This window comes from Cavia porcellus, unplaced genomic scaffold, assembly GCF_034190915.1.
Source record: "Cavia porcellus strain 051 isolate PalLab524CR breed Dunkin Hartley unplaced genomic scaffold, mCavPor4.1 scaffold_14, whole genome shotgun sequence".
In the NCBI taxonomy this organism is placed as follows: domain Eukaryota; kingdom Metazoa; phylum Chordata; class Mammalia; order Rodentia; family Caviidae; genus Cavia; species Cavia porcellus.
In genome coordinates this window covers 32,682,639-32,706,315 of record NW_026947497.1, presented here as the reverse complement: position 1 = coordinate 32,706,315, position 23,677 = coordinate 32,682,639, and the positions used below count along the sequence as shown (strand labels likewise).

Below are 23,677 nucleotides of genomic sequence, written 5' to 3'. Positions count from 1 at the left end.
TATGGACTAACACTGATGATTTTTTTCACATAGTATTATAGTATGGCAGGGCTGGGGAAAGCCTCACTGGAGGTTTCCTGGAGTAGGTTAGCCCTCCATTGTCAACAGTGAAATCGCACAGAGTGGCCTGATGAGATCCTTGTTTAAATTTGGAAAGAGAGGAGAAGGTTTTGTTGAAGGTACAAAAAGTAGCTGTGCTGTCTCTACAGGTGCAGCAGAGCAATTTTAGGCAAAATACCTCTCACTCCTGCAGCTAAAGCAAGTAACCTTCTTTTTTCCTGTTCCCCTAACCTGGATGAATAACCTGAGTGACAGCTGCTGCCAAGGCAGTCCCCTGTCCATAGCATGGGCCAATGTCTGCACGAATCTGAATCATCTCAGACAGTGTAGTCCATTTTTTGTGGGCTCCTAATGCCTCTTTACACAATTTATTTGCATTTTCAGAGTTCAGTTGTCAAACAATTAACTTGCTAGCCTCTGTGTCACTTATAATCCTCCCACTCGCTTGCAATAAGCATAATGCAAAATCTTGAAAAGTTTCATCAGGACCCTGATGAATGGAAGTCAAATCAAGGGATGTCTCACTCTGAATTTCCCTCCAAGCCCTATGCCAGCTATTTTAATTTATTCATGTGCTCGCAAGTCAAAAGTTAGTTTATTAGTGGCTAGGGATTTGGCTCAGCCGCATAAGTGCCTGCCCTGTAAGCACGAGGTCATGAGTTTGATCCCTGGTATCAAAAAAAAAAAAAAAAAAAAAAAAGTTAGTTGATTATTTGAGTTGGCAAAGGCACCTTCTCTAATTAACATGTCTTCTGTAATGGCTATGTGGAGAGCAGAATTCTAAGTGGCCTGACCCATGCAAAATTAAAAAAAAAAACAAAAACAAAAACAAAAACTTCCTTTCCACAAAAAATAATTTCCTGGATTTAAATATGCTTTGCCTTTCCTTTATAATAATTTGAAACCATAAACTGTTGTTTTCGGAGCTCTACAAAACCTAAGATAAAAGGCGTCCTGGGACCATAGATAGAGGCAGCTTGTTTTAATTCCTTTTGGATCTTAAAAGACATAACTTCATGAAGACACACAAATTCACCTGGGTTATTGGGGACTCAAAGTTCAGTAACAGGGCAGATATGTTGAAAATCCTCCATGCAATTCCCACCTACCTGGCTTTTTTACTGTCAATTGCAAGAGAGAAAGAGAAAATGGCTCTACTTCCTGAGAGGAAGAAGTTCCAATCTGTGACATAGCAAAATTTCTGTGAGCTTAAAAGGCAGAAATTGCTGCTTATGGCTCAGGTAAGGTTGTCAGGATGGTTATTGCTCTGCCATGTTTTTGTTGCTCTGGACTTGATTTTAAAATAGTGCTCCAAGACATATCCTTGGTGATAATTTCAATAAGCTTATAATCATTAAGACATTCTCTAATCCAAATCGGCAAAGAAAGCAAATACAGGAATCAAGAATACAACAAGCATTTCTGTATACATCTGTGGATCTTGAGAACCTGTTTGTCTCATGTTTCAAATCTGATAGGGGCTCTCTAGGCTCAATATTGATTTTATCAATGGGCTTAATACTGAGGATATTGATACATCTGTTTCTCTTTTGTGTGCACACTAGCTTTGTCCTTCTCAACTGCTAAATGACAAGTTTGCTCATTCCCGAATCCCTGTTCAGGCTCCATTCTGCCATTTCCCACATGACTCTCAATCTTCCTGGGATGAGGACCGTGAAGGGCAGTGAGAAGGTGAAGAAATGAAGACAGAATACCTCAAGCTTGAATCAGGTGGAGACTTCTCTCCAGATGGGAAGAAAGAAATGGCTCAACTCCCACAGCTTGTTAATTCACATATTTAGCAGGTTGATGACATATGATATGTCCTAGTAACCCCTTGCTTGTGTTGTCTGGGGTGGGGGGGATGTATTGACTTTCATGAGCTAGACCTTATACTATCAAAGAGACCAAGAGTGAGTCATCTCTCCAAGACCCTCTCCAAATGCACAGTGAAGACGGAGTGAGGTGACCTCCACTAGACAAACTGGAAAGCTGGTTTGGCCAATAGGCTGCTAGCAGGAGAGCGGTGTGGACATATAAAACTAGAAAGAAAAGGGATGCCATAAACTACTTTGAGAGGCCCAGGAACTGCATGACACTGAAGAAGATTTAATTAAATGAGCTTTTAGTATTTGTCAGACAGAAATGACACTAATGCTACCTTACTGCCTTCGTTGGCAAGGGAGACACGTCGGACTCTTATCTTTCCCCCTGCTTCTCCTCCACCAAAGCTGGAAGGTCCTCTAAGAAATCATAGCATGTGACAAGATTTCTTGATTGTCTATCAGTAGAAGAAACCGAAAGATTAGATTTGAAATAGATTAAAAATGTAAATTAATTAGGAACTTGTATTATTGGAAAGGAACCAGAAATTCCAATTAGAATTAGGGAAGAAAGAAATTACAGAATGCAGAAAAAGGTAAATTGTGAGAAAGTATAAAATTTCTCACACGTTGCATTCTGCCACATCCAGTGTTTCAACAAAGTGAACATATGCAGCTTTTAAAAATTTCATTAAATTACTTATTGGATTATAATTGTTTCTGTTGAGAGCATCATTGATTAAGTTCATTTGCTATTTATCTAAAATTAGTGATGAGTCAATTTAATAGAAACAATTTGGAAAATTATCTTCAATATTACCATGAGGGAAAAATGTGAATGACTTTGAAATGGACAAAAAAAATCACTGTGCGTTCTGTTCATCTCATCCTTCACTGTCTTTGAGATTTATTTCCACTCTAAATTGTAGATAACTAATAATAATGGAAATGATGGCTCTTATAAATAGTGCAAATAAATTGTCCTCAATAGAAATAGTATTGATTTCTTTCTCTTCTCTCCCAAAGAAGCTTTTTCCATTTATTTAATCAAGATCATGTCAAAAATTCTTGTTTCCTCTGTGTTTCAATTCTCCTTTGAAATGTTTTTTTGAATATGACTAGTTATTTCATTAAATGGTGCATAAAATAAAAGTTTTGATGTGAATATACACTCTTATTTATTTTTTAATTCTTTAAAATTAAAGGTTTCACACAGCTGCTCAGGTGAGTTGTATGGAAGAACAGGTGCCAGGGAAACACAATTCATACTTTATCTGCTGGTGCTCTCTTGTCTCCCTGAGTGGCAAAACTATGAGTGTGCTGAGTTTGTTTTTCTTTATTTTTTTGTTCCACTGATTACATGTTTTTCTCATTGTACGCCAGCTGCTCTCCACTCATGACAGCACTGTTTGGAGAATCTGATTTCACGATCTATTCAGCGATACACTGGTGATCACTGTAAGTGAATTTAGAATCTTTTCTCTACTGGAGGAAAGACTGTAGGGATCTTTTAAATGATTTTTATTGCATTTTGAAAAAAATTGAGTTCAATTAAGTTAGGGACTATGTACTCATAAGAAAGAAAGTAGCTTTTTGGTACCCATCTCTGTGTTTACTCTTGATCCTCGGTTGAAGTTACGAATCTAAAACTATGCACACTCTTTGTGTCTTCCTCTCTATTTCTCTGTAATGTTCAACATACAAACAAAAAGAGGTTTTATCTCTGGTTATGTAAATTGGAGTTCTGTTATGATGGACTCAGACAAAGAATTTGTGTAAATGGAGCATTCATGAAATTCTCAAACATCAAGAATATTAAATTGTTAAATGTTTAGATATTCTAAAAGTAAATATTTCATGCATAAAATAACACAGTATGTTTGACAATAAAAAAAATTCCCTTAATCAGGAGACTTTGACAAATAAGACCACTTAAAAATACTTTCTGTAGTGTACTATTTATGCATTTTTTTCGCTCATTGCTGTTATGTGTAAGGAAATGAACCTTTTGATAACTGGGTTTGTTTTTCCAAACTTATACAGGTTTACTGATCAAATAAGATGATAATTCCTTGTGTACAATGTTCAATATAAATGAACCTAATTTTAAAGGTGTTGATTTATAGTGAATCATTATTTTGTCAGAGTTTTAATTCTCTAGTAGATAAGTTTTATTATATCAATTTTAAGACAATTTCTAATCTTTAAAAATTTAAAATCTCAGTTTGATATTACATTAATTACTGATGGATATTCTTGTACATCTAATCAATTTCCAAATAAGTTAGAATTACCTAACAGCGGTTATTAGGCACTGGTTTTATGTATACTTTAATTTAAATTTGATATTTAAGGCAATTATGGCCTTGGGGCATGATTTTATCAATAAAACATGCACAACCTTAGAAAATTTTATTACATGCATTCATGTTGGTATTATTTTTGTAATATTCTCATTTATCCAGACCCCTGCTTTTTATGAGAAATTAAAGTTGATTACATTGGATAAAAGCTATTATAATACAAATGTGTGATCTATACTAGTAACAGTGATGACAAAAACAAACAATTGTATATGTAGCTTTGTCTTACACAGAAAATGTGTTTTACCTGAGTTCTCAGCAATTTTCAGATTTAACCTCTGAGCTTTTTTTGCTTCTTTTTATATTTTAGATATACACAATGATAACATTTATTATATATATTCCTTCTTTTATTCCCATTCTCTTCTCCTCCCTTCCACCTTTCTTCCCCTTCTTATTTACAAAGGCTTTACTTCCATTTTTTCCTTCTCTTATTTCTTGTCCCTTCTTTCCTTTTCCCCTCCCCTTTTCCTTGCCTCTCTTCTCATTTGAACATTTTTTCCCATTTGTCAATACTTTTATCAATATTTTGGTCCTTATTTATACTTTTAGTTTCTCATACTAGAGAATAATGTGCTATTTAAACACGAGTGTATGGTTTATTTCACTTAAACAGTACAGTCAAGGTACATTCTTTTAACTAAAAATATTTGAGACTTTTCCTTCTTTATGTCAGATAGTGCTCTATAATAAAATCACATCTCCTTTACACACTTTTTGGCTGATAGGCCTTTGGGCTGTTTCCATGATTTACTATTATAACCGTGCAGCTATAGACATGGATATGCATGTGGTTGCTGTGGTGTGATGGTTTTACTTCTTTTTGGAAGATACAAAAAAGGCAAGTGCTTAGGTTGAATGGACCTCTGTTTAAATTTTTGAGCAATCTCTACACTGATTTCTAAAGTGGTTGCACCAGTCTACACTGCCACCAACAGCAGAGATTTCTTCTCCCCACAACCTCTCCAGCATTTATTGGTTATGGTCTTGATAATAGCCATTCTTTCTGAAGTGAGATGGAATTTCAACACTGTTTTAATTTATATCTCTTTATAGCCTGTGGTGTTGAACATTTTTTTTTTCATGTATTTATTTATCATTTGTACTTAATCTGAGAGGTATCTACTCATTTCAGATGACTGTTATTGAACTGGGTCTTTAAGTTTGGGATGTCTGATATTTTAACTTCTTTATGTATTGTAGACATAATACATGGAATTATGTATTATGTTAGCAAACTTAGCTAACAGTTAGCAAAACTTTCTTCCACTGTGTGGTTTGTCTCTTTATTCTGTCTCTTTGATGGCTTTTTTTTGCTGTGCAAACTTTTTTTTTTTTTTTTAAGTCGGTACTCATGACTGCCTGCTTGCAAGGCAGGTGCTTATGCCACTGAGCTAAATCCCCAGCCCCCCCTTTTTTTTTAGCAAAAGCTTTTTAATAACATGTGATCCCTGTTGCTAATTCTCTGTGATATTTCTTATGCAACTAAGTTTTTTGTTCATGAAGTCTTTCCTTACACCCATGTCTTCAAGAATTCTACCTATTCTTTCAGTAAATTTAGTGTTTTGGTTTTAGCACTGAGATCATTGATCCATTTTGATTTTAACGTAATGCATAGTGAAAGTTTGGGTCCAGTTTTAGTCTTTAGCATTTATAGAGCTAGTTTTTCCAAAACCATTTATTAAAGAGCTTATCTTTCCTACAGTGAAGGAGAAAGAGAAACTTTCTCTTGCCAAAGAGAAAGTGAGTGAGCGTGCATAGACTTGTTTCTGCATCTTCTATTCTGTTCTGTTGATCCTCAGGTCTGTTTTTCTGCCAGCACCATGCTGATTTTTATCACAGTTGTATAATTTCAGGTGAGGAATTGTGATGTCTCTTGTCTTGCCCTTGCTGCCCAGAATTGCTTCTGATTCCAAATGCTTTTTAGTATTGCTTTAGCATACCCCTCAGAATGGTGTTTTGATGGGATTGCATGAAATCTGTGTAACAATTTTGAGAGTGTGGTCATTTTCACTATAGCGACTCTTCTTACCCAAGAACAGGTGATCTCTTTCCATTTTCTCATATCCTCTTTAATCTCCTTTTTTCAGAATACTGCAACTTTCATCGTAAATCCTTTACTTCCTTCGTTTGTTTCCTATTTCATGTATTTCAGTTCTATTGTGAAAAAGGTGGTTTCCTGAATGTCTCTCAGGGAGTTGTGTACAGGAATGCTTTACATTTTCAGTATGTATTTTGTATCCAGATGCACAACTGATTTGCTTATTAAATCTAGAAGTCTTTTGGCAGAGTTATAGAGGTATTCTATGTAGAGTATCAGATCATCCACAAATAATGTTAATCTAAATTCTCTCTATCTATCTTTATTCTTTTGTTTCTCTTGTCTAATTGCTCTGGATAACGTACTCAGGGTTATTTTGAATAATAATAGTGATAGTGGTTATCCTTGTTATGTTCCCAGTTTTACAATGAAAGTTTTAGTTTTTGTTCATTTACTATGAGGTTGTCTTATAGCTTGTCATATATGACTTTTATCTAGTGAGATAAAGTCCATCTATTCCAATTCCCTGCAGAGCTTTTTTAAAAATGATGAATGGCTGTTGATCTTTGTTAAATGCTTCATCTGCCTCCATTGAGATATCATATGTTTTTTTTTTTCCCATGGCTCCTTTTATACGATATATTACATTTATTGATTTTCTTATGTTGTACCATCCCTGCATCATTGGAATGATTCTTACTTGGTCCTAATGTATAACCGCCTTTATGATTTGTTGCATTCAGTTGGTCAATACCTTATTAAGAATTTTTGAATATATATTCATTAGGGAGCATAATCGAGGACTCTTTAAGACTCCTGAGAGATTTTACTTACATGGATGAAATATTTTTTTGTTATATTAGAAATAAAAACTGGCATTTTAACACATGGATTCATTTGCAAGTAGAGATAATTAAAATTCTTATATTTCAATATGAAATCTTAGTAGTGTTAAGAGCATTGCTTAACCTCCTAGACCTCTGAAAGAACTTTTCTCCTAATGTAAAATGTCAAGTGTACTCTAGAAATTAACAAGCAAGATGAAGGATAACATTTAGAAACTGAGCTTTAATTGCCATAGTTTATAACACCTATCTTCTGAAAAATGCATATGACATATGGTAAAACTTAAACAATAGTGAAGAAATTGATACAAATATTCTACCTTGCTTTCCAGTTAGTATCTTAAGCAATAACAGAAAAAGTTGTTCTTTGATTCAATGCAATCTGCCTGGGTAACAAAGATTGTTTTCGTTACATCAGGTTAATATTTTATAATTTGAATTCTCAAAAAATTGAATTTATGTACTCTTTAATACTTAGAAAATGAAACAAACACCAGTTCCTAATTGTAATAAGAGATAGTTTCTTATAATTATGCTCTTTTCTAATACCTATGTTACTGTCATTCTGATTAACATATAACCAATTATTTTTACTCATCCACCTGTAAATTTCCCTAATTGAGTTTCCAAATCTCTGACAATTCTTTAGTGCTTTTGATATTTGCTTTTACAAACAAAAACAAAGCTACAAAAAGTTCTCACAAAATTTTCTAGAGACGCTGCAAATGGATTCTAAAAATTTATGACATCTTTTCTGTGATAAAAGTACACATTCAATTGTATTCTTCTGTCACCATTGCTGCTAGTATACCTCACACATGTATATTGGTAATAGTTTTTTGTTTTTTTTTTTTTTTTTACTTTTTTGAGGGATACCGGAAGTCAAACTCGCAACCTCCTGCTTGCCAGGCAGGCTCTTATGCCACTGAGTTATTTCATCAGACTCTAGTAATAGCTTTTAACTCAAATTTTAAACTTTTATTTCAGAGAAAAATCAAGGAGCTGGATAAATAAAAATTGTTTTATACAAGTATTGTTATGAGTATGTATAATAAAACTTTCTAAATCTAAGTGTCTGTGTTTATGTATATATATGTATATATATATATATATATATATATATATATATAGAGAGAGAGAGAGAGAGAGAGAGATTCTAGAAATAATTAGCTTTGCTAATGTGTTGTTATTGTAAGTATTGTATAGAAAAAGGAACACAAGATGTGACTGGCTTTCCCTAAGTTATGTGTATATAGGTAAGTAAGTATCTCTAAAAGTTTATATTGTAGGAAAGCACTCCAGAGGTTTGTCAGTGTGCTTACCTGCCACATTAGGAATTCACCCTCAGGGGTAGCACTGACCAAAACCCTAAAGAATGAGTATGTGCTAAATTGTGATGGATATTTTTACTCTATTGCTTTGTATTCATAGTATTAAAGTAACTAGAGCCAAAATCGATCTTTTATTATTTACTTTTAATATATTTTTACATTTGCTTGAAAACTCTCCTATAAGACTTTCTGTTTTCAATAAAATGGTGTCTCAGAATCTTCAGGAAGGTATTGTAACGGACACTTCAGAATACTGACCCTTATTGAATAGAAATGTGGGTGTAGAATTCCAAGAAGAAAGCCTCTAAGCAGCTTATAGGTCATACTGAGGAGTAAAGATTCCCGGAATTCATTTCAGTCTGGAAACAGTCAGCTGTATAGTAGTAGATAGGTAAACCTGGGTCCAGCAAAACAAAAGGTAGTATCATAGTACTGAGTGAAATGCTAGAGGGATTACACTGTGGTTATTTATTTGGAATCTTGTTTCTTTAATGTTCCATTTTGGAAATACAGAAGTCTTTTTTCCCACATTATTTTATCTGCAAAAAGTAATAAATTCTATATTTATAAACCAAAGTGAGACATTTTAAAGTAACAGCTGACTCGATTTGACCTTTTAGAATTTATAAAGTATTACCAGACTTTCTTATTTATTGTTGCAAAAGACGTAGGTTGCCCTAAGAATATGTCCTGTTTTATGTCTGTGCATAATGGACATATTGTACTGGATGGGTATATTTAAGAGTGTTATATTCACAAATCATGCTTATTGGATAAAGTTGTGAAAAAGCTATAGCATTTGCAGAATTTTATTACAGGAACGTGGTTATATTTAATTTATAGGACTTGGATTTTTAGATAACAGAGAACATATATTCCTATGAAATTTGATAACCTCTATAGAAAAAAATTCACTGGGCTTTAGAGGAATTGCAGTTGATATCTGGTGGACACAATTTCTTGAAAACTATGAAATTACTGACACCAAAAAAATGCAGGTATGTGATCTATCTTCACTGTATATTTAGGTCAGCATCACGATTTAACATAGAGTCTCTGTTTGAGTCATATTTTCTTGTTGCTAATATAAAATACTCAATACCCAAAAGTTCAGAAGGAAGATTTATTTAGCTCATAGTTCATAGAAGTTTCAGTCTGTAGTTCACTGGGTCCAAGGCAGGGCAGAATGGTAAAGGGGATCACAGTAAGAAAAAAAAAAAAAAAAAAAAAAAAAAAAAAGTTCATGAAAGACAGGAGGCAGCAATATAGTGTAATAGTAAGTGATGAGTTTCCTGGCCCTTATATTTCACCCAAACTACACCCCTTAAAGCAGATAGCACTCACATCCAGCATAGGCCTTCCCATTACCCACCGCCATATGCTGCCATACTTAACTGATTGCATCAATTTGAGAAGTTTAGAAGTTTAACTAAGTTATCTTAGCAATTTTACACTGGAGAATATGGGACCCATCCTGGGGCTGCTCATCACCTGGATGATATAAAAGGGAAATGAGGAAGAATATACTTGCTTCTGTTCTCCAGAGGAGCTCCAGTCTTTGCCTTCAGCTAGGTCACCTGCTTGTTTTCAATTCACTTGTTCAGCTTCCATTCTAGACACTTCAGCCTTCTCACATACACCATTCAGGCTTCTGTTGTGCATCTCGATGGTGTAGACCCACGGGCTTCCTGATACTGACTTGCACAGACACTGCAATGGTGATTGCAGATCTCATACTAAAACCTTCAGTCTCCAGTGAACAGCACCCTCTGCACATATTGTAATCCAACTCTGTTGATGGCTAACATAAGCCAATCTTGTAATCTTTTAATCATTTGTGTATCACGCATTATACATGTTACTCTAGTTAGCACTGACTGATAAATATACCAAACCAATCAGTGGACTAATTTAATAATCATGCATCCTTAATCCCACTCTCTCACACTAAGTTCCAGCATCACAGACTACATCCTGCTGCCTCTGAATAGTGGAAACTGACAGCAGGATGCTTTGGGGTGACATCTAGACACAAACCATAGCATTCTCCATCTGTTTATCATTTTACTGCTTTTCAAGCTTTTTGTTGTCATTTCTTCTATTTCTACTTTGTAATATATGCTATTCAAGTAGATTTACAAAGTCCTATCAATTCTAACAACAATTTCTACTATGGTTAGTGCTATGGTCATTTAAATCTAAGCAAATAAACTTTTATGATGATAAGTGGGAAATCATGGTTTAAACTTGAATTTGTTTCCAATGCCCATATCATTAGTATGAAGTGTTATGTTCTCAAAAATTTTAGTAAAGCTCAAAAGTGAAAATGACTGTTACTACTATTTAACATCTTGTTCAATAGAGTATTGCATAATTATTTTGATTCATAAATCAAGATCTGAGTTATAAGAATTCATTTCAGAAAAAGTTCTCTGTAAGGTAGTGGAAGTTGCCATCAAAAAGTAAACATTCTGTGAACAATAATATTATATATAAATAACTCTGGGGGATTGTCTGGTGTGTCATTCCCAGTATACTTTTATAAAATTGACTGGCTTTGTAACTTCCAACATTCCAGCAAGCCTATTAACCTCAGCTGGCATTGTTTTGAACAATTTTCAGAATCATCTATTCTACTTTATCACCAAAAGCCAGGAATCACTTGTTCATTTTTATGTTGTTTTCATTTATTGTAAAAATAGGAGTCCTTGATAGCCCTGGCTTTCTTACATACTTCAGCAATATGACTTCCCATGCTTAGACAGAAGATAGCATTTTGAATGTCTTACTATAAAAGTTTATTTTCTCCATCGAAATTGCACGCCTTTGTATTTTGCTTTCTTTTCAGAGATTTTCTATGTTATAAATATAGGTTTTCAAGAAATATTTTTGTGAGAACAATGTAGTATTATCCTGTTTTTTCCCCCAGAATTCTATTACTGAATTTCGACTTCCCTTCAGACATTCATCACTTTGCGTGCACTAATATAAACGTTTCAGAACATAATCTTTATTAGGATTCATGATCATTATACACTTCAATTGTTATTATATTATCCTTCATGATCGGGTTTTGGAAACACAAGAAGAGCCTGTTTTCTCCTCTCCTTTTCTGTATGTCCAAGAATACAAATGAGTCTTGTTGAGTACTTAATTGTGAGGCCTTTATTCTTTTACTAATGCTCTGTTTATACAGTTAGGTACGAATATGGACTGAGCCACACGAGTACATAGTAAATTTCACTTCTCCCTTCTGGCTTCAGGATTAATGTTGGCTAGTCTGTCCAAACACATATCACCAATCATACTGTATGCATAAACCCACACTCACTCAATTCCTGTCCATGTTAATTCTTCTGCATATTTGATCAAATTGCCTAGATCTTCTACTTGACTGTTCCTTTTGCAAAATTGTGTTCCTGTTTTTATATTTCTTGGTTATTTTTCTTGTTCTGACTGTTCTGTTTTGCTGTTTGCTTACTTACTTATTAACCCCATATTTAATTCTTGAGTCTATGTTTGTCTGCTCTTTATTTTCTCCTTTATTACTTTCATATAAAAAACTACTTAAAACTAATTTCAAATAGTCTCATCCTTTTTGTCTTGGGGTTTTCAATTTCCCCAGGATTTCTCCAACTTTCTGTGATGATCTTCCTAAAATAAGGAATTTAAGGTTGATTTTATTAACTTCTCTAAAAAAATTATTCAATAAATTCTTAATTCAAAATCATTCTAACTTATTTTTAATCTCTATTTGAAAGTAACATAATCAGAAAGCAGTCTTGCACCTGCTTCATCTCACCTCATTAACTGCTCATATTTATGTTCATATTATCAAGGTAGACTTGGTTTATCAAAGAATATATACACATATGTACATTGAGTAAAACTGCTATTTACATTTCCTATTTTTATCTTAGTATAATCCAAATATATGAATGTTTTAAACTTTATTTTTCACATATTATTCCCCATATCTGTCATATTACTTATAAATGATTAACTGTGTAAATCAAAACCCCCAACTGTTCAATTTCTATTTTCAGATGAAAATATTAAAATCTCTCCATTTTTCTCCTCAGTGTTTTCCTTTGTTAGATTTATCAGTTGTATTTTATATGCCACACAGTCTGTTAGATTGTTTAGACAAATTCAGCATTTCTTCTGTTTGTCATGTAGATTAGAGTTCTAAAATTTAAATTTAAATAATGCAATTAAATGGATTTTTTCTGTGAAGCAATGGTTTAATATTAAAGCAATTTATGTAATGAATTTCTTTAGAATTTTGTACACGTATGTGAGTTGGAACCAGTTGAAATCTCTGTATCCATACTCATTAATACTGACACTGAATGCAACAGTATTGCAAAGAAGTGGTTGGTAATAAATTTTATTTCTTTGTCTTTCTTTCTTTCCAACACTTACTCAGTCATTATGCTTTAAATATTAACTCTCTATCAAACCCTTTTGATTTTGCTAGAGTATATAAGCATGTGGGCATAGATACACATGGGTGTGTGTATGCATATGTAAAAAGATATTACTGTATTTTAAAAGTCTAAAAAATTTAAAAGCTTACAGAAATGTTCCAAAATAAATAAAAAGTTAGCATGTAATGTGATCTTTTTCTACATATATATAAAAATATATTACATATATATTTTTATATGTATGTAATATGTAATGTATATACATATATGATTAAGTTATGGAGACGGTGCTATGAAAGAATGACCTTCTTAGGTCCTGGGATGTAAGAGAAAGAGAAGACTGGATTGTGTTTTTAAGGTGAAGAGAGACCAAAGCTACCAAGGCAGATAGCATTTGTAAATTCATTGACAAATGTGGGAAAGCAGTGAGAAATGGAGTGTGAGGGGTGGTCGGTGTGACTTTGTATGACATAATTGTCCTCCCCTTCTTTTCATATTTACTCCCAGTATTTCACCTAAACTCCCCTTGTCATTCTTACAGTTTTCAGGGACCTTTTAAAAGAGTTTAAAACCAGTGCTAATGCAACGTTTTGCTTTCATAAAATGATAGTTACTATTAAAACTCAATTGGCAAACACCATGGTAACTGTGCAGTTGAATGCATTTTCTTGCTATCTATAGACAGCATTTGAGTGAGTCTGTCACAGTAGCTTCTATTTGATATGTGGAGTAGTCTTGGAATTAATTAATGAATGTCTCAATATGCTAGTTTCTGCACCTTTATCCAGACTTTCACCTGGACAGCGCTAATTGGTTTGACTCACATGCGTATCAGTTCATAAACTCACAAAGACATGTATCAGAGACTAGACTGAGAGGTTCCTTTATACAGTCAGTGCATTGCAGGATAGAAGCTGAAGAGTGAAATTCTAATTATTTTTGACATAGGGCATTCTAAAGGTGTCTCATGCCAAAATAATGAAAGTTATTTTTCTTCAGGAAATTGAAAGACGATACATGAGGTGTCTTCAGGTTTCCACGGAAATAGAGTTAAATTAGAGACATGTGGCACTTTCTTATGGATACAGGTCATCCACAAATTATTTCACATCTGCTGGCTAAAAATACAAATATCTCTAAATCTTTGCAAAAACAGAAGGGAGAAAAGTTTAGCAAATATATCAAGTAATACTTTTTTGATACCATTAGCATAGCTTTATAAAGGGAGCTATTTATAATGGCAGAATATTTTATCATGTACCATTGTTTAAATTTAAAATTTTAAATTACAGACTGGTTATAATATTTAAAAATGATATTTTAAATATTAAACCTTGCAATGTAAAATTCTTAGTTTTAATGCCTAGGAATATTTGAAAAATTTGCAGCTTGGTGTAATCATGAATTAATTTATTTTTATCTTGTGTTACTTTAATCATCCTCAACAGAAATGTAGTTTACTTCATTTTCACACATACGTACACGTGAAGAGTTATTTGCTGACAGTGGTTATAGTGGATATAATTGTACAGTGGAATAAGCCTTTTCCAACTATTTCCTTATCCCATAAGGAATATTTGTGAAGTTCACATTTACAAGTTAAGACATCTCCTTCCTTCTAAAGATGTCTTTCAATCAAAACCTTCTCCATTATGTTCCATTTTAAGCAATTCAACCATTGTTCATTAAAATAGAATTGTATAAGCATTTTTATTTTTAAGGATATCTATGATTTCAAAATGCATAATGCATAATAATTTATCATAAAACCAGTCTCAGTATGACTTATACAGTTAATATGATTTATCACTATGTAAATACTTTTATGTAACAAATATAAAATAATAAATTCTCATGTGTTTTTATTTAACAAAAAGAATAGCATAATTATAAGAGGTCCTCTTTGGAAAATATTTTCCCCATAAGCTTCCTAATCATAACCTTTTATCTACTAGAAAATAACTATTGATTTTTTTAGAAGAATTTAACATCAGAAAAAAGAGTAAAGGTGACCCTTGATTTCATTCAAACTATGCTATAGTTGATCATGAAGGTATTTTCGAGGCAAACATGGTATGGAGGTGTTTCATGCAGCAACCTAGTGTTACAAGATTATAAATATCAAAGTTCTTTGTCTTCTCCTTCACTTCTTCAAATACTTTATACCATTAGCTGTAAAAAGTGAAGGTTCTCAATCAAATAGAGAGTCTGTAAAAATTGCCCCACTGAGATTAGTATATGGCACAAAAAATGACTTCTTCTGGAATGTTACAGAATATTCTTAATAAGTTTTATTCTGTTATGTGACATGTCCATTAAAGTCCAGTTCTAGATGTCATCCTTTTACCTGTACTACAGATTAACATGCATTAAATAGCAGTATTTGTGATAAGATTCTTATCTGATGTGAATTTTCAGCCAAAAAAAGAAAAAGAAAATCACTTTAGGAAACTGCTATAGAAGGTATTGAAATTTAATGACATAATTTAAGTATTGTAACATTTTGAAAGGACATTAGGGGTCAGAGTTAAACTCCTTCATTTTCACATGCAGAGACAGCCGAACAATGAGTTTTAATAACTTGCTCAAGGTCATTTCAGTTTTTATTGCATATAAATTGCTATTATATTTAGTTTCAAAGCTCTAAAATGAATAGTTGTGCTTCTCAGAAGTTTTTCACACTATATAAGTTTATTCAAAAATTGCTTGAGAAGTGTGTAGGCAGCTGATCTTACCTTACAACCCTGTTCCCCAAGGAGTGATAGGTGGCAATCAGGGGATGCAGCAGATCCACGGATCTACCCAGAAATCTACCTTTTTAAAGCTCACAATTCAGATTAATACAACTTTCCATGAGCGCAATTGGTGTAGATCAATGTTTTCACTGTGGCGTTATATTACTTTTAAGAAATTATTGAACTTGGACCATGAAGGTGCTGGCAGAGTATTGAGGACAGAGAAGGAGGGGGAGACTAAGCAGAAGAGAGCAGCAAATAGCAAGAGGGGGCGTGGCTTCGTGTGCTGAGTGGGCGTGGCTTCTTATGCTGAGTGACTGTGGTTTCATATGCAAAGTGAAGGGTACCAGAACACTGACTTCTTCCTTCTCTCACTCCTCTTTGTACAGAATCAGACACTGCTCATTTGGTATGAGAAAAGTGGAATCCTATGTTTTGGGAATCGCTCTAATTACTTTGATGGGATAAGAAAGAGATTTGAAAAGAAGCCTGAGAAATTCAGATGGGGCCAAAATGCATCATAGAGAGAAGCCTTTCTTGCCAGTTTCTCCTGTTTAAATCTGGTAATCTGCCTCATAGATAAGGGAATAGAGATCATTGTCTTACATAAATGAGATTAAAATTCTGTCCGGTTACTCAATTTCCACAAAAGAGAAGCTGGTTACCTTAGAGCAGGAACTTAAGGATCAAACCAAAAAGTTATAGGTATTTAAGACTCTATTCTCTATCCTTAATAAAATATTTACGGATGACAGCATTGAGTTTTCTAGCTGCTTTAAGAAATTTCTCTTTCTGGTTGTAAGTTGAGAAAAGGTGCGATCGAACGGAAGGAGTAATTACTGAGGACTTACTCTGTGCTATGTAATATTTTTTAAGTCTTCTTTTGTTATTTAATATTCACAGTATTTTTATTGTCATTTATTTTTTGGGCACACGGTTTCACTGTTTAGTTCTGCTTAGCTTTGAAATCACTATGTTCCTCAGGGTGACCTCAAAATCGAGGTGATACTTGTGCGTTAGCTAGAAAAATAATACGCCACCAAGGCTGCATCACAGTAACTTATGAGGCATGTGTTCTATATTTTTAGAGAAAATAAAATTTCAGAACTTAAGGAAATTGAATATATCTCATTCCATGGTTAGGAATATTTTTGAGATTTTTAAGGCGTTTCATTTTTACCATTCAATAAACACAAGACCAATGTGCTAATATGAAGTGATGACAGACAAATATATAGAAAACCCTTTCCTGTTTTCCTCGTGGTCCAGGAAGGTTTATATTTGTAATCCCATGGAGAAGTTATTGGAATGCTAATGAGATAATTCCAATCTATCATTTCCAGTGCATGGCAAAATAAAGACACTAAGACATACATACAATTGTGGGGAGCTAAGGGGTCCTAAATCCAGCCAAAATGGTGTTCATCTGAACAAAGGCCACACCCTAGAGTCCAACCTGGATTTTATTAATCCTCCATGAAGGGAGTGGCTTGGGGATGAGGGGTAGTGAGAGTAGCAGGAAATACATTACCACCAGTGACTACCATGACCTGGCCTAGGTAAGAAGTCTGAGGTCACCTCTGTGATAGCAGAGGGCAAGAAATTCAGAGAGAGCAATCTGCATATCACAGCTCAGGTAGCATCTAATAATCTGGGATCAGTGTTTCAGATCTAATACACTATCCTTTTTGCCCTGAGAAGTCATAGACTCTTTCTCAAGACTCAACCACACATTGAGGAGACACTGGGTGGGATAGCACTGATCTATCTCTTTGCTTCAGCAAGTACACATCAGCTTCTCAGCTAAACCAGTTTATATTTCTTAAAGCCAATTAAGGGTACAAAGAAATAGCCAAGTTAGCTCTGTACATAACAACACAGGGAGACAGGGCAAAGTTTATCCAAAATGGAGATAACTGCTCTTCTTTTCAAAGAGAGCAAGGAGAGTCATCTGAGTGGTTTCCCACAAAGAATTTCCAATTAGTTTTCATACTGATACCCTGTATTTATTTGGCCCCTGGCTTCAGAGGATTTAATCCTGGTAATCTGGCTGTAACACAGGAATATTGTGGTAGAGATGGGTGGTGAAACAAAGCTGATCATGCTCCTAAAGAACCAAAGCACTGGGGCAGAACACCGCGTAGAGATAGACCCTTGAGAGGTCTGACCCCAGTGACTGAGCTCCTCCTAGCATCTTGTTGTACTCTGATGAGTCCAGAGCACCTATGAGCCAGCTACCTCTACGGTTTCTTGTTCCTGTCATTTTTATAAATAAGTTTAATTGGCACAGACAACTTCACCAGCTCTTCAGGAATCTAAGAAGAACTTTAGGAAATACATTTCTTCCTTTTTCTTCTTTACAGGTAGTGGTTGAGTCCAAAGATCAAGAGACAGAGAAAGTCTTAGACTATTGCTTTGAAACCATTTTTATAATACTCCTTCTGACTAAAATGCCTCAATTCTCAAATATATAGGAGAAAAATAAACCATAAAGTACATCACACTCTTTTAAGAAAAGCAGGTGTTAGAGTGGAGACAATTGCTAAGGGCAAGCAACAGTTAAAGCAAAGCTGCTCTTCAAAGTCTGATGGAATCCTGGGATAATGATTCCAATTCTTCTCTTTTCCATCTACTTTAAGCACCTGCTTACTACTTAAAAACAGAGTTCAGAAAACCTTTAGAAATAAGAATATTGTGTTGTCATCTATGTTCTGCCATCCTAACACATTGTATTAGAGAATATATTTAAACAATCCATTCAAATGAGCAATCCTGTCTGCTATGTACTTTGTATTTTTAAATTTTTTTATTTTAAAGAGATTAGGACAAAAGAGGATATAACAAAGCATATCAGAACAGAACAATGTAAGCTACACAGTATTTCACTACAAGACAACCTGTAATTAAGCAAGGCAGACAATTAAACAGAATGTAAAGATAAAGATGAAACAGCAGAAAGATAACATGTGTATAACAGTTAGAACCATTAGTGTAAATAGTCTCAAGTTCTCAATTAAAGAAACAAAATGGCAGAATGGATCAAGAAACAACATCCAACCATATGCTGTCTACAAGAAATCCATCTAACCCAAAAGGAAACTCAGACTGAAAGTCAAAGGATGGAAAACAATACTTCATGAAACAAGAACAATAAGAAAAAGTGAGGGTAGCTATTCTGTTTGCAGACAATGTGAACTGCAAACCAAGAATTATCCTAAGAGATAAAGTAGGTCACTACATACTGGCTAGGGGAAAACTTCAAGAGGCAGAGATAACAATCTTAAATATACATGCACCAAATTCCAAAGCACCCAGTCATACAAACAAGTATTAATAAAAATTAAATATCAAATTAGCAATAACACAATTGTAACAGGAGATCTTAACACACCATTGACACCAAGGGACAGATCAACTAGACAAAAAATCAGCAAAGAAATAACAGAACTGAATCATACCTGTGAACAAATGGACTTGATAGACATATATAGACTGTTCCATCCAACAACAACAGAATATACATTCTTCTCAACAGTACATGGGACACTCCCTAAAACAGACCATATACTAGCCCACAGAACATATTTAAATAAATGTAAAAGAGCTGAAATTATCCCATGCATGCTATCAGATCACAGCGCCATGAAACTAGAAATTAATGACAAAAGAAACTGCAGAAACACCACGAACACATGGAAGTTCAATAATACACTCTTGAGCAATCAGTGGGTCACAGGAGAAATTAAAGAAGAAATTACACAAAGTCTACAAGCAAACGAAAATACAAATACAACTTACCAGAATCTGTGGGATACAAGAAAACAGTGCTATGTACTTTGGCAATGACTTTAAAAGTCAAATTTCAAAAGTTGTATGGTTCCCTAAATCTTCAAATTACATACTATTTATCACTTAAATCTATGGTTTTTTAAGAGTAAAAGGCTAAGCATAAAAAAAGATGTAGACAAGTAAATTGATTCCAGGTATACTAGAAAACTTTAAAAAATGTCACATAATTTTAGTAAACTAGTTCAAATTTAATGAATTGCAGTGGTACTTTGGTTCATGAACTTAGTACCAGGATTCTAGGAAATATGGCCTCACTAGTGTTTGTTCAGAAAACATGGCATGGTTGTGACCATCATTCTTTGTGAAATTTGCAAAGCAAATTTTGCTGAATGCTTCCATTGGGAACCTGTCCTCAAACAACCATTCATGAACCAAGGTACATATGACTGTACTGTGTAATGATTCTACAATGGTACTTCTTCACAAACTTAATTTGCTTTATGATTTTGGGGAAGCTGACCTCTTCCATTTTTGTACAGGAAAGATGGCTTCAATTGTGTTCATCACCCAACGTGAAGTATGTGAACAAAAGCAAAATTTTGTCAAAAGTTTTGGTTTGAGAGTCAAATGTTTGCCAACAAAAGCCTTCATGACCTGAGGTATTAATGCATTTCTTTTTGTGTTTTAAAATGTAATTCATAGTTTCTCATGAAAGAAAAACATCAATACTAATTTTTAAACCTGAAGGTAATAGATGATAATATTTACATGAGTTTTATGCTCTTGTTACACAGAGAAGAAAACTAGAAATAAAAAAATATATTTTCAATGTATGTAGTTAACATTTTTGTTTTATTTTTAATTCTTTTTTTCAAGGCCTGCATGCATTTTTCCAAGAGTGCACTTTAAAGAGCTAGAATTCTTCTCTGTGATTGGTATAACTTTGTTCCAGTACAGGAAGGATGATATAGTTTGGATAGAAAAATATTCAGTTCTTCCATATGTTCAAAATCATAGAGTTACACTTTTAATTTGTGGTTTCTGTCACTTTCAGTTAAATTATAACAATTGAAATATGCTTTGTTGTGTTAAATAACAATACAGGCAGGCTAGATACCTGACATCAAACATTGGAAATATTTTTGGCATATTTTATATATTTTTCAATTTTAAAAATCAGGATTTTATATTTTGAGCCAATGCTTAAGAATAAATTACTCCCCAAAATGAATGTTACTCGTGTATGAAGGTAGAAAGTTAGACCACTGACTTCCTCTGTGAGCACCAAAAAGAGAAGATTTCTAGGGTCGGCAGTTGAGTGATTGGCTGTTGCTCCACTGTTTAATAATTAAGTGACATGCTACGTTGGTTAAGTTTATCCTCCATTTCTTCAGATATGTAATGGGAATAAGCTTTAGCTCCTAAGAATGTTGAAAGGATTAAACTGGTAATTTATACTTTATATATAGAAAATAGCTGTTTTCATTATTGAGAACTTTAGAGTAAAAAATTTATCTTTCTTTTGTGATGAGGTGTTTGAATAAAATATCATAAGCTGTGAAAGCCACTGAAAAGTAAAAGATGAATAATATCATTTCATCTGACATTAAAGACCTTTCTTCCTGCATCATTATGAGAAGATCCACGTATGTCACAGTGAGCTAATGTGAGAATATTGACTATTATGCTGCCATGCTCAACCAGTGAGGATTATGTCTTACTGCTGTTTAATCTCTGTGTTTTGTTAAATATTCTATATAAACTATATTTGATAACTTTTGCAAAGCATAAAATAAAGAAAATGGATAATGGAAATATGGTAAGATAACAGGGATAATTTTATTTTTATTTAAAACTATTATTGAGACTATTAATATCCAGTAGTGATGAACTTGTAAATTTGTGTAAACACTCCCAAACACCCAGAAAAGCTGAGCAAAGAATAAAATTTTCAGGAAACTTAAAAATTAAATTTTGGAGAAGACATAATGTAACAGACATAAGTGTTTAGATCTGGGTTAACACTTAGGGTTTTAGCCAAATCAAAGAGAAGTAATTGAGAAACCAAGTCCCTAAGAACTATTTTCAATAGTCTCATGAAAGTATAGAAACAAAAACTGAATCTCAGAAATTTCCATGGGGGAAAAACATCCCAAGATTCTTACCCTGGGATTGGATTCTTGAAGTGCCACAATAACAGGGCAATTTTTTGCCCATACTGCGATTGATTTTGTGAAGCTCATCATCAATTAAATTTAACAGTAGCCTCTTAATTTGGATATTATGAGACTGGATTGCCCATTCGCCCTGAGGAGAAATTGTCAAGATCATGGTTACTTTTGGAGGGAAGTCAAGAATAGCTCTAGAAGGTGACACGAGAGGAGCTTGTGTTCTGGCAAAGATGCTGCTTTTAGCTTATGTAGTAGTCAAAATCCCTATTGTCTTACCATGATTCCATTATCCATTTTCTTATTATTCATCTAGTATAGAATCATTACTCTAAGTAAAAGTGAGTCATTGTTGTAAGCTACCTGCTGCAAGTTATTCATAACTTTCTCATTAAAAATATAGATTGTATAAAAATGCTATGTGGAACATTCTTATAGAAATCTTATGATGCATTGATAAACACACAGATGCTTGGTTTCATGATAGTACACTCTATTACAGTAGACCAACAACAAAGAGTAAGTATAAAAAGCAGCAAAATCCACAGTCTTTTAGGAAAAAGTAGACTGTATTTTTCAAAAAAGATGTTATTAAATTTTCATCTGTTTATTTAAACAGTTTGTAAGTTATCTTATAGATCAGAATTATTTTTCAGATTTACTTTCAAAATAAATATGAAAGTGTTTGTTATATATTATATAAAAATTAGATTTATTCTGTTTTTCTTTTTAGGTCTGTAATTTCAATGTTAACATTTTAGTAAGTGCACTTAATTGTTTATATCAAAAGCTTTGAGGGCTAAGCAAACTTTTAAAAAGATGGAAAAATATCAAGTAATCTTCAAATTTCCAATTGGTTGATAACAAAAAAATGCTTTTGTTGGTTGCTTGTAAAGGATAACACTGACTTTTCTCCCTAATGTTAAAAGTGTTGATACAGTACTAAAACTTCATTACTAAAGGAAAAACAGATAATTTGAACAACCAAATAAAAAGTTATTGAAAATGTCAATAAATAATAAAATATTTGATTATGTCAGACACAAAATTAAATTAATAATTTAATTTATTGTATCAATAAATATCTATATTTATTATTGCATAAGCACATATGAACATTGGATTTTATTGTAATACACTAAAATATAATGTGTCAATATTATATCAAAATCATCCTGAGAATATTAAAATATATAAAAATTATACTATGAGAATGTCTTGTAAAAAATGAGGGACACAGAATTCTTTTCCATGATAAAATTCTTATTCTCTATTATGTAATATACACTTGTGCACAGAAAGATATATGAGTGTTTACACTCAGATGAAGATTTTATCAGTATTATTTCACTAAGTCTCATGAGAACTCTGTGATGTCAGTACCAATATAATCGGCATTTAACATATCAGTAAATTTTAGAGCAATTATATTCATAAGCCTAGTTTTGTGGAATCCAGGACAAGAATTGAAGCATTTAGGTTCTAGAACCTCCTTTTTTAATTACTGTAGCATCTCGTGATCATTGAAATTACTCTTTAGGATAAAAATATAATTAATATAAATTAAAGTATTTATCTTGCTTCTAATATTAAGGCCAATGCAATCAATAGTAGTATACAAGCTACCTTAGAGTGATATCATCATTATTTGATTCATAGAGGCAACAGTCATCCTAGCAAAAGTTGTGAATATGAGAAACCTTTGTTCTATGGAGTCTTAGACTGTCCTGAAAATAGAAAATTTTTGCTTGACACATTTTCTTTCAAGCCAGAGTTTCCTGCTCTTATTTTTCTTGACTGTCTTCTTTCTTTCCTTCTTTTATATATAGTTCCTCCATTTTTTCTTTTCTTATCTGCTGTTCATCTCTTGGGGAGAACGCTTTCACTATAACTTCTCTAAGCCTTGTTGTGGAGAAGAACTTTGCAAACGCCAAATGAAAGCAGTTTCAAAAGAATATGATTCAGGTAATGGTCATGTATTTGTTGCATTAAATGGACATGAAAATCTGAATAGAATATATCAATAAGAGAATAAATATACATTGGCCAGATAAAGACAAATTATTAATACCCATTTGGAAAAGTTTTAATA

The 23,677-nt window shown here is 33.3% G+C and overlaps 1 long non-coding RNA gene across 1 annotated transcript in view; it reads left to right on the top strand.

Annotated features, from left to right (window-relative positions):
* The window catches only part of LOC134478596 (uncharacterized), a 74,207-nt gene extending 53,978 nt beyond the window's left edge, over positions 1-20,229 (top strand). The window contains exon 3 of the long non-coding RNA XR_010051347.1: positions 19,957-20,229. This is a non-coding gene — a long non-coding RNA (uncharacterized LOC134478596). The remainder of the gene's footprint in view (positions 1-19,956) is intronic.
* Positions 20,230-23,677: the final 3,448 nt, after the last annotated feature.